Here is a 14028-nt window from a genome sequence, read left to right as displayed (position 1 = left end):
GGAGCAGTCGCTTACGACTTGAAAATGTCGGCCGTATAGGTAATGTCGTAGAATAATCAGATTCAGCACGAGACCGAGTTTGGCTGGCGTATGCTATCATACGCTCGGCGCCCTCCTGCGCCTGGACGAGTACAGCGCCGAGGCCCACGTTGCTGTCATCTCTGTGGACAAGAGTCTCGGCACGAGAATCGAAATGAACAAGGACAGGCGTGGTTTGCAAGCCGCGCCATAATTCATCAAATGCCTGCTGCTGCTGCTGCTGTTCGGTCCACGCGAACAGGACATCCTCTCTTGTAAGATGCGTCAATGGTGCAGCAAGTCGGGAATCCCAAGTTGGCAATGAACTGCCAGAAATACGCGCAAAAGCCCAAACAACGACGGACTGTTTTCTTGTGCGAAGGAGTGGGAAGTTGGCAACGGTAACTGTTTAGTAGGATGCGGCCGGACTCCACGATGGCTGCCGACATGGCCCAGGAAAAGGAGCTCCTCATAACCAAAGTGGCATTTCTCGAGCTTCAACGTCAGGCCGGCAGTTCGTATAGCCTACAGCATGGTCAAGAGGTGTTGGAGGTGTTTTTCGAACGTCGGCGAAAATACAACGTCGTCAAGGTACACAAAGCACGTTTGTCATTTCAGACCAGACAAAACAGCATCCATCATTCTCTCAAATGTTGCAGGAGCTGAAGACAAAGTGAAAGGAAGGTCCTTCCACTCATAAAGGCCATCCGTCGTCACGAACGGTGTCTTCTCGCGATCCCGATCCTCAACATTGATTTGCCAGCAACCACTTTTTAAGTCCAGCGAAGAAAAGTTGAGCACGAGCCGCAGCCGGTCAAGATAGTTGTGAAAGCGTGGTAACGGGTAGTCATCTTTCTTTGTAACCTGGTTAAGGTTCCGGTATGGAACGCAAAATCGCAGACTGCCATCTTTCTTCTTAGCCAAAACCACAGGCGAAGCCCAGGGGCTACCCGATAGCTGGATAACACCATCCTGCAGCATTTCTTGGACTTGCTGGGCTATTGCTTCACGCTTCCGCATTGAGACACGGTATGGGTTTTCTCGAACCGGTCGGGTACTGTCGTCCGTTATAATGTGGTGCTTAGCGAGAGGCGTCTGTTTAACTGCTGACGTAGACGAGAAATGGTCTTGGAACTGATGCAGAAGGCCAACTAGTCTTTCCTTCTCGATTGATGGTAAGCCTGGGTTCACGTCAAGGAACAACTGTGTTGTGCGACAGGTGGATATTTCACTCTGGAGGGCAAGACAGTCGTGAGTTTCGGCGATTTCTCGAAGTATCTGACCGCGGTGCCCTTGGCGATGTGTTGCCGTTCGGTTCCGAAATTTGTTGGAAAGACATCTGCCAGGCCGTTGCGTGGCGTTACAATACCTCTTGCGACGCAGATCCCGCGAGAAAGCACAAGCGCAGTGTTCTGTTCTGCTACGCCGTCAGCACTGCATTGGTCACCACAAATGACGGTAACAAGGGATAGTGGAAGCATGGTCACATCCGTGTCGATGATGCGCAGGGCTGCTCTGCGTGGTTTGGTGTCGGGTGAAGCTGTTCCAGGTGTCGAAAATGTTACCAGACGGCCAGGAAGATTTATGATGGCACCATGCTCAGGCAAGAGGTGCATTCCAAAGATAAGGTCTTTGCAGCAGTGCGGCAGGACAACAAAAGTAGAGTTGGAAATGGTAACTCGAGCAGTGCACCCTCCGACTGGTGTCATGAGGTGACCGCCGGCAGTAAGAATTTGCGGTCCATCCCATTCTGTTTTCACCTTGCTGAGGCTATCCGCGAAGTTTTTGGTTATTATTGAAAAGTCCGCGCCTCGATGAACTAAAGCCGTCACTGAGTTACCGTCAACGTGAATGCGCAGGTCGGCGCTAACAACTGCATCAATGTCAGGGAAATTCGGTATCACAGAATCAGGCTACGGCGGCATCGGGATCTCGGCATCGGGATCTCCGCATCGCCTTCCGGTGGGATTCGGGGTCTTTGGAATATCTGCTCTCAGCAACCTTGCCCCCCCCCCCACCCCCCTTCGAGTGCGCCGCTTTTGGTTTCCCCGGCGTGGGATTGGAGACTGGACCCGCAGCCCATCTGCGAAAGCCTGGCGGCTGGCCGATGTGATGCGTGCGGGAGATGGAGATCGTGGTCAGCGGGTAGAGTTAGTGTCACAGGCAGCAAGGTATTCCTTCATTTCGTGGGGTCGCTCACCGAAACGGGGCCAGTGAGCGTCACGTGGAAAACCTCGGAGGCCGATTTCGCGGTAAGGGCAATGGCGATAGAGGTGGCCGGCTTCCCCGCAATAGCACCAGCGCGGCTGCTGGCCAAGAGGTGCGCTAGAAAGCCGCCTTCCGAGCCGGCGGACACAATGCAGGCCCTCGCTGGGGCCGCTGCTAGAATGACGGCGACGGAGCGGTCGGCGGCGGCGAGTGGTATGACAAACGTTGCACAGGCGGCAACTCGGAACGGTGAGCCGCGGCGTAGCTAATGGGGCGTGGCTCCGGCATGACTGGAGGAGGCGCTGATAATGCTTGGCGGATCTCGTCGCGCAAAACTTCGGTAAGAGCCGCAGCTGTAGCATCAAGCGATGCGATGATCAGTTTCAGCCACAGACAACAGCGCGTATGAGCTCACGCAACGACGAATTGTCGCTGGACACGCTCAATGCGGCCGCACTGCGGCAAGTCTCACCTCACAAGGAGTCATTTCGATGGCAGCGCTGCTGCAAAGCCTGCTCAAAGGCGGTCGCTTCTTTTCTGAAGTAGGCTACAGTCTGCTGGAGATTTTGAACCAAACCATTGAACAGTTGGTCTTTCACACCTTGCATCAGGTGGCGGAGCTTCGTGGCTTCCGACATATCTGGGTTAGCGCACCAACAAAAGCGGATCACGTCCTCAGCGAACATAGCAACGCTCTCAATAGGTTTCTGTACGCGACTGTGCAGGAAGTGCTGTGCACGATCCCGGCGAACCGTGCTAGTAAACGTGTTCGGGACCTACTGGCGAAAGGTATCCCAGCTTTGGATATCGTCCTCCCTGTTCTCGAAGCAAGTCTTGGCTCCATCTTCGAGTGTGAAATAAACGTTCCGAAACTTCTGCGCAGCGCTCCATTGGTTGAAATCGGCGACCAAATCAAACTGGTCAAGCCAGTCTTCAGCGCCTTCAAAAATAGCGCCGTGGAAGCTGGCCGGCAGACGGGGTTGCTGGAGCGTCAAGGTTGACGCGCTAGCCTGCGCCATGATGGTATTTTCACCAGGCGGATGAGTGGGTGACTCTTTGTGGAGGAGACCAAACTCTTGGAGGAGTCCCAGGAGGCGGCGGCTGGTGCAGTAAACGGGCGCGCAGACAAGCCGAAGCTGGCCGGGACTCAATGAACAGCTGTCTCGAGGGGTCCTGGAGATGGGTCGTCGAGCCCGCAACCTCCATCAGTTTCACGAAGCAGTTCGTGCCGGTGGCTCACGTGTAGATGGCAGAGAAACGCAAAAACAGATGCTCTGAGAAGATGCGACAGCACCCCGAGACGGCCAGTGCGGAACGTCAGTTTCTTCAGAAGCGAACAGCGTCGCGCACAAGTTGCGTACCGAACAGCCGCCGAGCGGCTATATTTAGTAGTGAATCGACTCCAGCTGTAAAATAACACCTGCTCCTCAACAGAAATAATGCAGAGGTCAAAGATCACCCACCGTTAAGCATTCAAGCTGCGCGTCGACATTGAGCATCAAAGCTGTTAGCTGTTTGAGATAATTTGTGTCCACCATCATTTATTAATTTAGTCGTCAATTTCAGAGCAACCAAGTCTTTATACTTCGCCTCTATCAATAAGCGGATCAGTGTTGTAAAAGGTGCAACAGTTTCTTCCTTTTCTCAGAAAGTCTTCGTAAACCCTAGCTAGGAGCCACGGATAAGGCCAGAAGCACTCATTCTTATACTTGCGAATACTAGACAGCAGAATAAGACATGTATTAGTGAATAGCGAAAACACTTTTGGTTGATTTTGGGTAGAGTTTGCATAATGACTCTCTGACTGAGGAGGAAAAAAGCTGCAGCCGGAGAAGCACTGAATGTGGATATTGGGCTGCTAAAAAAGGGAGAAATAATAGGGTCAAACGGATTAAAGCTGTAATGCGCTATAACCTTAGGTCTACATGGACTCCAGACGGATTGATAACATAACATTCATTTGGGAAAATAATCCTGTAGAAGTACGCACCAATAATGGAAAAAAGCAAGATCTAGAATTGAGGTATCTGCCGAACAACTAATTTGGAGCGGGACAAAATAAATACAGACACCAGGCCTTGTTTATTTTTGAATGAATATTTTCTTTTAGCACAACGCGCAGGCGTCATTTGCTGTTCCCTGTACCTGTTCGTGTGTCTTGTAAAGGGCTGTCTTGACCGGTGTACAAAATTTGTGACGTGGTATAACTAGTTTACTCTTCAAGTGTCTACTCATGACAAATAAGGACCTTAAATGTACACAAAACAGCGTACTCCGCGACAGCGCACAAGGACGACATAGAAGGCACGGGTAGTAAAGTTCCTAGTTCCTATATATAAAGGAGTTGTTATTCAGAACTTTAATATGCATATATATAGCGGACGACATCGACTACACTAATCAGTACGGGAACACTGCCGTCTGCAGCATCGCTAATAAGGCTATTTTTCATCGCTATAATTCGCCCTTGTTCCAAGGTAAAAACCAGCCGCATCGGAACCCTCTTCGCTTACGTCACTGCCAGCGTCTGCGATCTGATACGATACCATTTGAATGGATGTTTTGCATGACCCGAGTACCAAGCAAACCGAACCGAATGAACGCTAATTTTGCTTGCAGTCAGCCTAATGATGGGGCTGACTTTTCAAGATAGAGTTTTTAATGAATTGTATTTCTGCCATTAGTTGAGGTAACGAAATGCATCGAATGTACAGGCGACCAATATGGGTGCTTCAACAGATGAGACAATGTCGAGGATTTACTACACACAACAGCTTTAATAGAGGCACTGCGCAAGCAAGCTGCTCTGTAAGCCCTCTTGTTTATGCTGCAAAAAGCGCTTTAAAAGTAAAGCAATAGAAATAAGTATAGTCGTTCATAGGAACAGTTAAAAGGCTTTTGATGAAAACACTCCCTTGGACGGAGTTATATAAATTTCAGTAATACTTTTCGGATGGTCTATTCCAAAATAAATAACAATCATTCATGAACATTTTTCTAAACTTTAGGTTGCTTACTATTTATTATCTGAATGGGCACAGATCAAATGGATCCTTTAAACAAATATTAGCAAAATAATAATTGTGGCTTTAACGCCCAGAAACGTAATTGAACTATAAGAGACCCCTAGGGGCGGTTGTGAACAAAATAAACCGCCTCCGTTCTTTAACGCGAGGTGCAATCACACAGCACACGGGTGTTCATGTATTTCGCCTCCACCTAAGTAGCGTCACCTTATGTTCAGCTGCACAACGCAAAAGTCTGAGCCAGCTCGGCGTGTAAGCAAATTAATAGCATTCAGGAGAATGTCTAGGCAACGGTCCTGCTTATACGTAACGAATAGAGAAAGTACACAGCCTTTTCTGGACAAAATTTCGACCACCATTGCGCATATTTAATATGTTCTGATATTATTATTATGCTCGGCCACCGCTTAACTGCCCACAAGGTCTCAGAGAAAAATGCAAGCATTAGAGTTAGCAGTCATTTTTTGCAGCGATGAGGTTTGTACACCGTGTCAACATGGCAGTTTCAATAGTAATCTAAGAAGTATTATAGAATTACATTTCGAATTTGATGGTGTCACACGAGTATCGACCGTTCGCTGGATCAGCGGCCTACGATGGAGCGAATAGCAAAACTGTTAGATGGCGCACGCACACGAAGCATAAGGCGGGGCAACCGTCAGCTAATAATAAGGTATTTAAGTTGGCGCTTAGCTCCGTTTCTTTGCTTCGCTTATTACGCTGCTTGGCGTGTTAAGTGCAAGACGCGTGACGTTGACTGCGAGGCGATTGTTCACTGTCTTCCGAGGATCTTGTTATCAGAAGTTTGGTTTTTTTATTTTAAAGAGACTTAAAAGGCATAGCTCACTCTGCGATCCACTACGAAAAAGTGGTTCCTTGGAGCGCCAGCTAAGCATGCGTATATGGCCGTGAGAGGCGCACTCTTGCGCAATGCTACCACTCAGTAGGAGGAGCTCAATTTTCGTACCAGCGTAACGTGGTAGCGAATCTCGCTGTGCTAGATATTCTTGAGAGCGTAAGCTCTACTTAACGACCAAAGGCGCAAACGCTGTTTCACCGGTGAAGCCTGAACTTGAATTGATCTTGCGCGCCTAAATAAAGTAAATAAAATAAATATTGCCGCGAGTGGGCTTCAAAACTGCGCCGGCGCTAAGAGGTCAGCCTCCATGGCCAGTGCACGAGAGCACTATGCTATTACCGCAGCCGGTAACACTTCATGTTGAACTGAACACATTCGCGCTGCGCATTGCACGACGTCGTCCTCGTCAACAACACTACTATCGAACTAATATCGTCGCCAGACCTACCGAAGACCCAGCAAGGCAAAGCACAACCATGATTCAACCAGGCTAAACACCTGCTTTCGCACGTCTACAGAATTTAACTACGTTAATACCCTTCGACTTTGTTTTGAGATGTTTACGGTACATGGCCTGGCTCTAGTTTTAGATGACGAGGAGATAAAAGCAAAAATAAAAATTAATATCAAATACTTCTAATTACTTATAAATGGTACCAATAATATCGCGATTTTGGCGGCAGGTATGCCCAAAAGTGCGATAACAGTAAGAAAATCTGTTGGCAGAGCGTACCTTTAGGAAAAGGCTAGCAAACGTTGGGCGGCCTGGCCTGCGCATTGTGCCCATTCGGCAACCATCGGCAAGTTGACCGATTCGCATCGGCACAGAGCGCTCATCTAGCAAACAGTCGACGCTAACCAGATATTACTAAAGAAATGGAAGACTAAATTTATTCGTACAGTTGCTGAGAGGAGTAAATGGAAGTTGCGACAACGGGCAACAGCGTCAGCGTTTTCTAAAGCTGGCTCGCGTAGTCGATTAGCTCGGTCGCCAGTAGGGCCCACGTGCTATCAGCAGACCCTTATCTCCTCTGTCCAGCGTTCACTCTCGGCCATTCGAAAGCGTGCTTGTGGCTTTTAAATTGCAACACCAGAGAGTTTTTTGGCCGTAGAAGCGATGCGTTTAAAAGGGGTCGGCAGCCGGCGCGTGCGGCCTTCGGCAGTGAGCACACGCCAGGACGGCCTGTCTTCTTTGCATACTTTACTCTTGATGCTGATATAAGCAGCCTGTCTCGGGGTGCTGTTTTAGTTCTTATGCTGAAGTGAAAATTCTTCATTTTGGCTTCTCGGGCAGACTCCGCGATCAAGAATGGCATCCTTCATTCGATTGGGACAAAAAGAACATGAGGACGCGCATTCAGTGCTCTAAATGTTATGTAATGCCCAGGCCGTTTTACGACTTGACAACGTTCGGTTGTTACTCCTTTCAGGCTAGCTGGCTGTTTTCAGAGCCTCACAGAAGCAACAGTGTTGTTGCAGAGAGACAAAAGACATTTGTATGAAATGGAGGGTAGAGGGTACATTGAAGTAAAATATCGCATTTATGGACAATTACAGTAAAAAGAAGCGACACTAGATAAAATAAAGCCGGACTGTCATTTCCGTGCTCTGGAATTCAAGACTTATGGGGCGTAGTGCCATTTTGATTGCAAAATGGCAACGCCAATACCAACAGGGCCTTATAGTTTCTCAAAAATAATTTCTTCTTGGTAGGTGTTCTGGGAAAAATTTGACAATGGCGAGCAATCTCAAGAAACAAATAATATCACGAACAAAACGGTCTGCGCAATATGCAAGCGTTAACACGCTCAAAGCAGGTTCTCACGCCATTTTTGTCACCACCGAATTAACGATTCCGTTCCTTAGCGCTTATGTCTGCTCACGTGGAGGAATACGAATACATGTTAGTTATTTTTTCTTTTAATCCTGACTCCCTGTTAACTACAGTTTTGTGACTCTAATGACATCTCGCTTTTTTGCATGTCATCCGTACATGAAGTAACTGTACCCCTTGCCACGTGACTAATATGATGTCACATGTTTTGGACATCGACTTTGGTCTAAATCGGTCAAGTTCAAATGATGGGGGTTTGGGACACGGGCTAGATTTTAGCAATGACCGGGGACAAATTTGGAGGTCGCCATCGGGAGAGCACACCCAATTAAGGTTAGATATCGATTTTGGTAAAAGTCGCCCGAGATAAAAATTCGGGGCTCACCCGGACAAAAGTTTCGGAAACGACTGGGGCTAAACTTGGAAGCCACCATCGTGTCGTGCACGCTGAATAAGTGCTAGAAATAAAGTTTGGTCCGAATTGTCTAAGGTAACCTTTTGGGCGTTGCGCGTGCCAAAATGTTTCAGTCACGTTATGGCATACTACACGAACGTTATCCTGTTCCGCGCGGATATTGACACAGTTTAACTGGTTATGAGGTCTCGTGACATGATATCACTTTGGGTGGACATGTTGAGGGGGCATAACAGAGGACAAATTCCGGTGACAAGACGGATTATGGATTATGTGGGTGCAACGTCCGAAAACGACCAGGCTATGAGGGACGCCGTAGAGAACGGTTCCGGAAATTTCAACCACCTGAAGTTCTTTAATGTGCACTGACATCGCACAGTACACGGGCTTCCAGAATTTCAGCCCCATTAAAATTCGGCTGCCGCGGCCGGGATCGAACTCGCGTCTTTCTTGTCAGCAGCCGAGCGCCATAACCACAGAGCCACAGCGGTGGTGGTGACAGTATGTGTGAACAACGTTTGCTGACTAGTTGTGTGGGTAAACATTGCTGAGTAATTGCGTGGGTAACCTTTGCTGACTAATTGCGTGGGTAACCTTTGCTGACTAATTGTGTGGGTAACCGTTGCTGACTAATTGTGTGGCCAACATTTGCTAATTGCGTGGGTAACCTTTGCTGACTAATTGTGTGGGTAACCGTTGCTGACTAATTGTGTGGCCAACATTTGCTAATTGTGTGGGTAACCTTTGCTGACTAATTGTGTGGGTAACCTTTGCTGACTAGTTGTGTGGCCAACCTTTGCTGACTAGTTGTGTGGCCAACCTTTGCTGACTAGTCGTGTGGCCAACCTTTGCTGACTAATCGTGTGGCCAACATTTACTTACTAGTTGTGTGGCCAACCTTTCCTGGCTAGTTGTGTGGCCAACATTTACTTACTAGTTGTGTGGCCAACATTTACTTACTAGTTGTGTGGCCAACCTTTCCTGGCTAGTTGTGTGGCCAACATTTACTTACTAATTGTGTGGCCAACCTTTCCTGGCTAGTTGTGTATCCAACTTTTCCGTACTGGTGTTGTAGCCAACCTTTGGTGACTGGTTGTGTGGCCAACCTTTGGTGACTGGTTGTGTGGCCAACCTTTGGTGACTGGTTGTGTGGCCAACCTTTGGTGACTGGTTGTGTGGCCAACCTTTGGTGACTGGTTGTGTGGCCAACCTTTGGTGACTGGTTGTGTGGCCAACCTTTGGTGACTGGTTGTGTGGCCAACCTTTGGTGACTGGTTGTGTGGCCAACCTTTGGTGACTGGTTGTGTGGCCAACCTTTGGTGACTGGTTGTGTGGGCAACCTTTGGTGACTTGTTGTGTGGGCAACCTTTGGTGACTTGTTGTGTGGGCAACCTTTGGTGACTTGTTGTGTGGGCAACCTTTGGTGACTTGTTGTGTGGGCAACCTTTGGTGACTTGTTGTGTGGGCAGCCTCTGGTGACTTGTTGTGTGGGCAGCCTCTGGTGACTTGTTGTGTGGGCAGCCTCTGGTGACTTGTTGTGTGGGCAACCTCTGGTGACTTGTTGTGTGGGCAACCTCTGGTGACTTGCTGTGTGGGCAACCTCTGGTGACTTGTTGTGTGGGCAACCTCTGGAGACTTGTTGGGTGGGCAAATTCTGGTGACTTGTGTGAGCAACATTTGGTGAGTTGTTGTGTGAGCAACCTTGAGTGACTTGTGTGGGCAACCTTGAGTGACTTGTTGTGTGGGCAATCTTTCGTGACTTGATGTGTGGGCAACCTTTGGCGAATAGTTGTGTGGGAAACTTTTGGTGTCACGAACTGCGGAAAACTTCCGGTGAGAGTTTCGCTCCTCGCGGAGCAGATAAAGATTCCACATTAATAATAAAACAACGCGTCACGATACGCCGCTAATGACAGTATCAATGTTAAACTAAACAATCGAGCCTGTGCTCATTGCTGGATGCTACACACGCCAGCTACTAACGCGCTTCAAACAGCGTGAACCGCACTTCAAACTCATCCCAGCCAGAGCGAAATAAATCCCGCGAATTTCAGTTTAGAAATCACCAAGCACCCGTCCGAGGCGCCGTGAGTGATCACCGGACGCGCAAAATAACGATCTGTTCAAGCCTGTGCCCCTTCCTGGCAAAGCGAGCTAATCACTCGTACTATCGCGATAAAAAGAAACGCCAACAGCGGAAAGCGTAGACTGCCGCACAACCAGCGCAGCCTAGCGTCGGCCCGCTAGTCCGAGGATCCGTGTCCAACTCCGATATGCTTTGCTGTAGCTAGGTAAATGGCGCTTTTAGTCGGCCCCGCCGTAGCGATAGAATCTTGTGCCGGCCGGCGCTGTCGCACCGCGGGTGTGTTCCGAGTATCGGACTTGAATAGCAGGCGATAACTTTTCTTTGCCCTTATGGCCGGCAAGTAAAATGCGCCATGCTTGTCAGCGGCACGACGATTAACACGTAAGAGAACTGAAGGGGGAAGCACGCACCCGATCGTTGCTGGTTTCTAGGTTCGCATCAAAAAACTAATAACTTCAAAAAATAAAAAAACATCATTGGAAGTTATGCTGCACAAGCTCATTCTATTCTATGGCGCTGTAGCTAAGCCACTGGCCTGAGCCTCTTCAGTTTGAAAAGAAAGTTATGCCACGAGTGTCCAACAAATTCCCTTAATTTCCCAGAGCAATTCACCATAGAATAATTGCGGAGATTACCGGAAGACCACTATCGACAGCCAACTGAGTTTTGAATGCTCAGACAACTGAAGCTATAGACTCTCGGGCCTTCCTCGCGGTTCGTGGCCACATTCCATGATCGTGGAAGACCTGCTGATAACTGTAGCCGCCTTAGACAACCCTTTTTTATCAGCCGAGCACATCAATAACAACCTCGGGATAAACGTCGATGTTCAAGTGGTTTGACAGCCCCTGCACGAAATGGGCATTCAAAGCAGGAAAGCCGCAAGGAAGCCTTTGATTCTGGATCACCATCAAGCCACCATCTAGAATTCGCACAATCGCATAAGGGCTGGACTGTGGAGGATGAGACCAGGTGGTGTTCACAGATGAGAGTACTTTTACCACGAAGAGACACGCCATACTAAAAGTGTGGCGTCAATAAAACCATCGATAAGACTTTGAACCAGAATGTTCTTTACTTGCGATGGTCTTTATAAAGATGTGATCCTGAATCCGTCTGGTTAGTTCTTCTGTGGTCATAGTAGTGGGTTTATGGGGGTGTAACGTCCCAAAGCGACTCAGGCTATGAGAGACGCCGTAGTGAAGGGCTCCGGAAATTTCGACCACCTGGGATTCTTTAGCGTGCACTGACAACGCACAGTAGTGGTGAGAGTAGTATCAAATTTTAACTAAAATAGCTAGGCGACGACTGTTACATGAGAGTGCGACTACCATGTGTTTGCGGGATATAATATATCACTTCAGCGTTTTAAAGTCAGAAACGTGTTCTCTTGTTAGCTTGACAATTTTTCGGCTGCTGCATGCCATGAATTAGCGGCTCGAGGTGCATTCTAAGCGAACCAATAAAAGCCATGCTGCAGTAACAGCGCGTTACCTGTTTTAGTGCCAGGTTACAAGTTAGCTAAAATATTCAAGAAAAGTGTTTAGGTGCATCGGCAATTGGACTAAGCGCAATAAACGAATTCGAAGTTCGTAAACTGGCTCTTAACTTTTTCCTTTGCTTTATGCAGCCTTGACCCCACCTGCTTCAAGCGACCAAGCCTCAGCGGGCGCTGCTCCGTGAATGTGTGGGGAGCCATCACAGCCGGTGGCTTGGATCCCTTTAAACGGCTGTATGAACGATTCACAGCAGCATAATACTTTAATGAAATCGAGAAGGTCGCCCAGCTCTATCCTTTGGATGACCATTCAATGATAGGCTATTTTATTATAAGTACAACCTTTCTCCTATCCCTACTTCACGTTCCGTGGAAGACTTGCTAGGGATAATTGGCGTCTGTAAACTTTCGTGGCCAGCAAAAGGCGCAGACATAAATCCAATTGAAAATGTCTGGGGATTTACGAAATAACGCTTTTCACGACTGCAGCTCCATAAAATGAACAAGGACTCCCTTTCGGCTGCTCTTCACGGTGAGTGGGACAGGTTTCGCTGCACTGAGCTAGCCTCAGAAGTGTTCGCCTCTATGTTAAGGCGCATGGAATCGGTCATTTTGCCGAAGGAATCTTTACCAAATATTAATTAATGCAAAATGTGTTTTTGTCGAATAGTTCTCACTTCTCATAAGTTCAAAGTTTGTGCGGGCTTCAGCGCTCGCTTGAATTGCTCTTCATATCTTTCTTAAACCAATAAATCTGCGATGCTCTGCAAGACATTGACACTTCAGTTCTCTTAAGCACAAATCATCGTCACAGCATGAAAGCTTGCCGGGGTTAATGACAAGTAAAGCTTATCATCCTGTGGTTGTGCCTGACAGAACACGCACGCGGGGAGAGAGCCGGCCGGAAGAAGATTCTAGCGCTACGGCGGCGCCGACTGAAAGCGCCAATTTGCCTAGCGACACCAAGGCATATCGGAGTTTGACACGGATAATCGGACTAAGCGGGCTGATCGTAGACGGCGCTGGTTGCGCGGAAAGCCCCACTTACCGCTATTCGCGTTTCTTTTGATCGCGATGGTACAAGCCGGCGTTACAAAGTCCTGCGACACGGCTTGCCACGTTGTCGTGCCTTTTATTTACTTCTGACAGCACCTGCACATTTCTTTCGACCACCAGAGTTGACGAAAATAATATTTTTTTAGCCGCAAACTTTTTTTTTCAGTACGCCATGAATAAAAATGTATTTAGATTTATCTTGTGCACAATATCATAGAACGAGCCTTGAAAAGACTGCCTTCAAGCGTAGAATTTGCATGGACCAGAACGTTTAGAACAGACTGCGCAAACCACAATGGCAGTCGGGGTGCGAACAGGCACCGCGGTTCTAGCCGCCGGGTAGCTCAGTGGTTGTGGTGCTCGGCTGGTGATCCGAAAGAAGCGGGCTCGGTCTCGGCCGCGCCGGTCGCATTTCTTTTGAACTGCAATGCTAGAGACCCGTGTACCGTGCTATGCAAGCCCACATTAAAGAACAACCGGTAGTCGAGATTAACCATAGCCCTTCATTAAGGCATCCCTAATATTTCAAGTCGCTTTGAAACGTAAAACCACCAAAACCGTAACCTTAAACCAACGCACCGCACGGCTGTTGTGTTTCAAAATAAGGCACACAAGAACCAGAGAAGAACCAGCATAATGGCTCTCTAAGTACAGCAGCGTTTTGGCTTACCGTTTAGGGCGGAAAACATCCAGGCGAAGCGTCAAAATCACAGCATCAGCTGCACTTGTCGGCTAGTTGCGGTGGCACATTGTTCTTTAGTGCGAGAATAGAAGCGTCGGCCCCGCAGCCTTGCGGAAAATGAAGCACGTCCCCAGCGAGCATAAAATGAAATTTAATCCGTGTGGCGATTGAAATGGATACTGCTATCTAGTAGGTAGGGTAACGCTAGAACCCAGAATGATATGTATGTACTTTTATTCTGCTGTAGCAGCCACTCAAGAATTGCATATTTCTGCTGATACGTACGGACACGGTTACAGTTACGTGGTGATAGCGTCCGCGCAGATCTGTGCAATCGAAACTTATA

At 48.2% G+C, this 14028-nt stretch overlaps 1 protein-coding gene across 1 annotated transcript in view; it reads right to left on the bottom strand.

Moving 5' to 3' along the window:
• The window catches only part of LOC144129637 (uncharacterized), a 75447-nt gene extending 61648 nt beyond the window's left edge, over positions 1-13799 (bottom strand). The window contains exon 1 of the mRNA XM_077663754.1: positions 13671-13799. The gene's annotated coding sequence lies outside the window, so the exon portion shown is untranslated. The remainder of the gene's footprint in view (positions 1-13670) is intronic.
• Positions 13800-14028: the final 229 nt, after the last annotated feature.

This window comes from Amblyomma americanum, chromosome 4 (assembly GCF_052857255.1).
Source record: "Amblyomma americanum isolate KBUSLIRL-KWMA chromosome 4, ASM5285725v1, whole genome shotgun sequence".
Classification (NCBI taxonomy): domain Eukaryota; kingdom Metazoa; phylum Arthropoda; class Arachnida; order Ixodida; family Ixodidae; genus Amblyomma; species Amblyomma americanum.
This window is presented reverse-complemented; position numbering and strand designations above follow the sequence as displayed.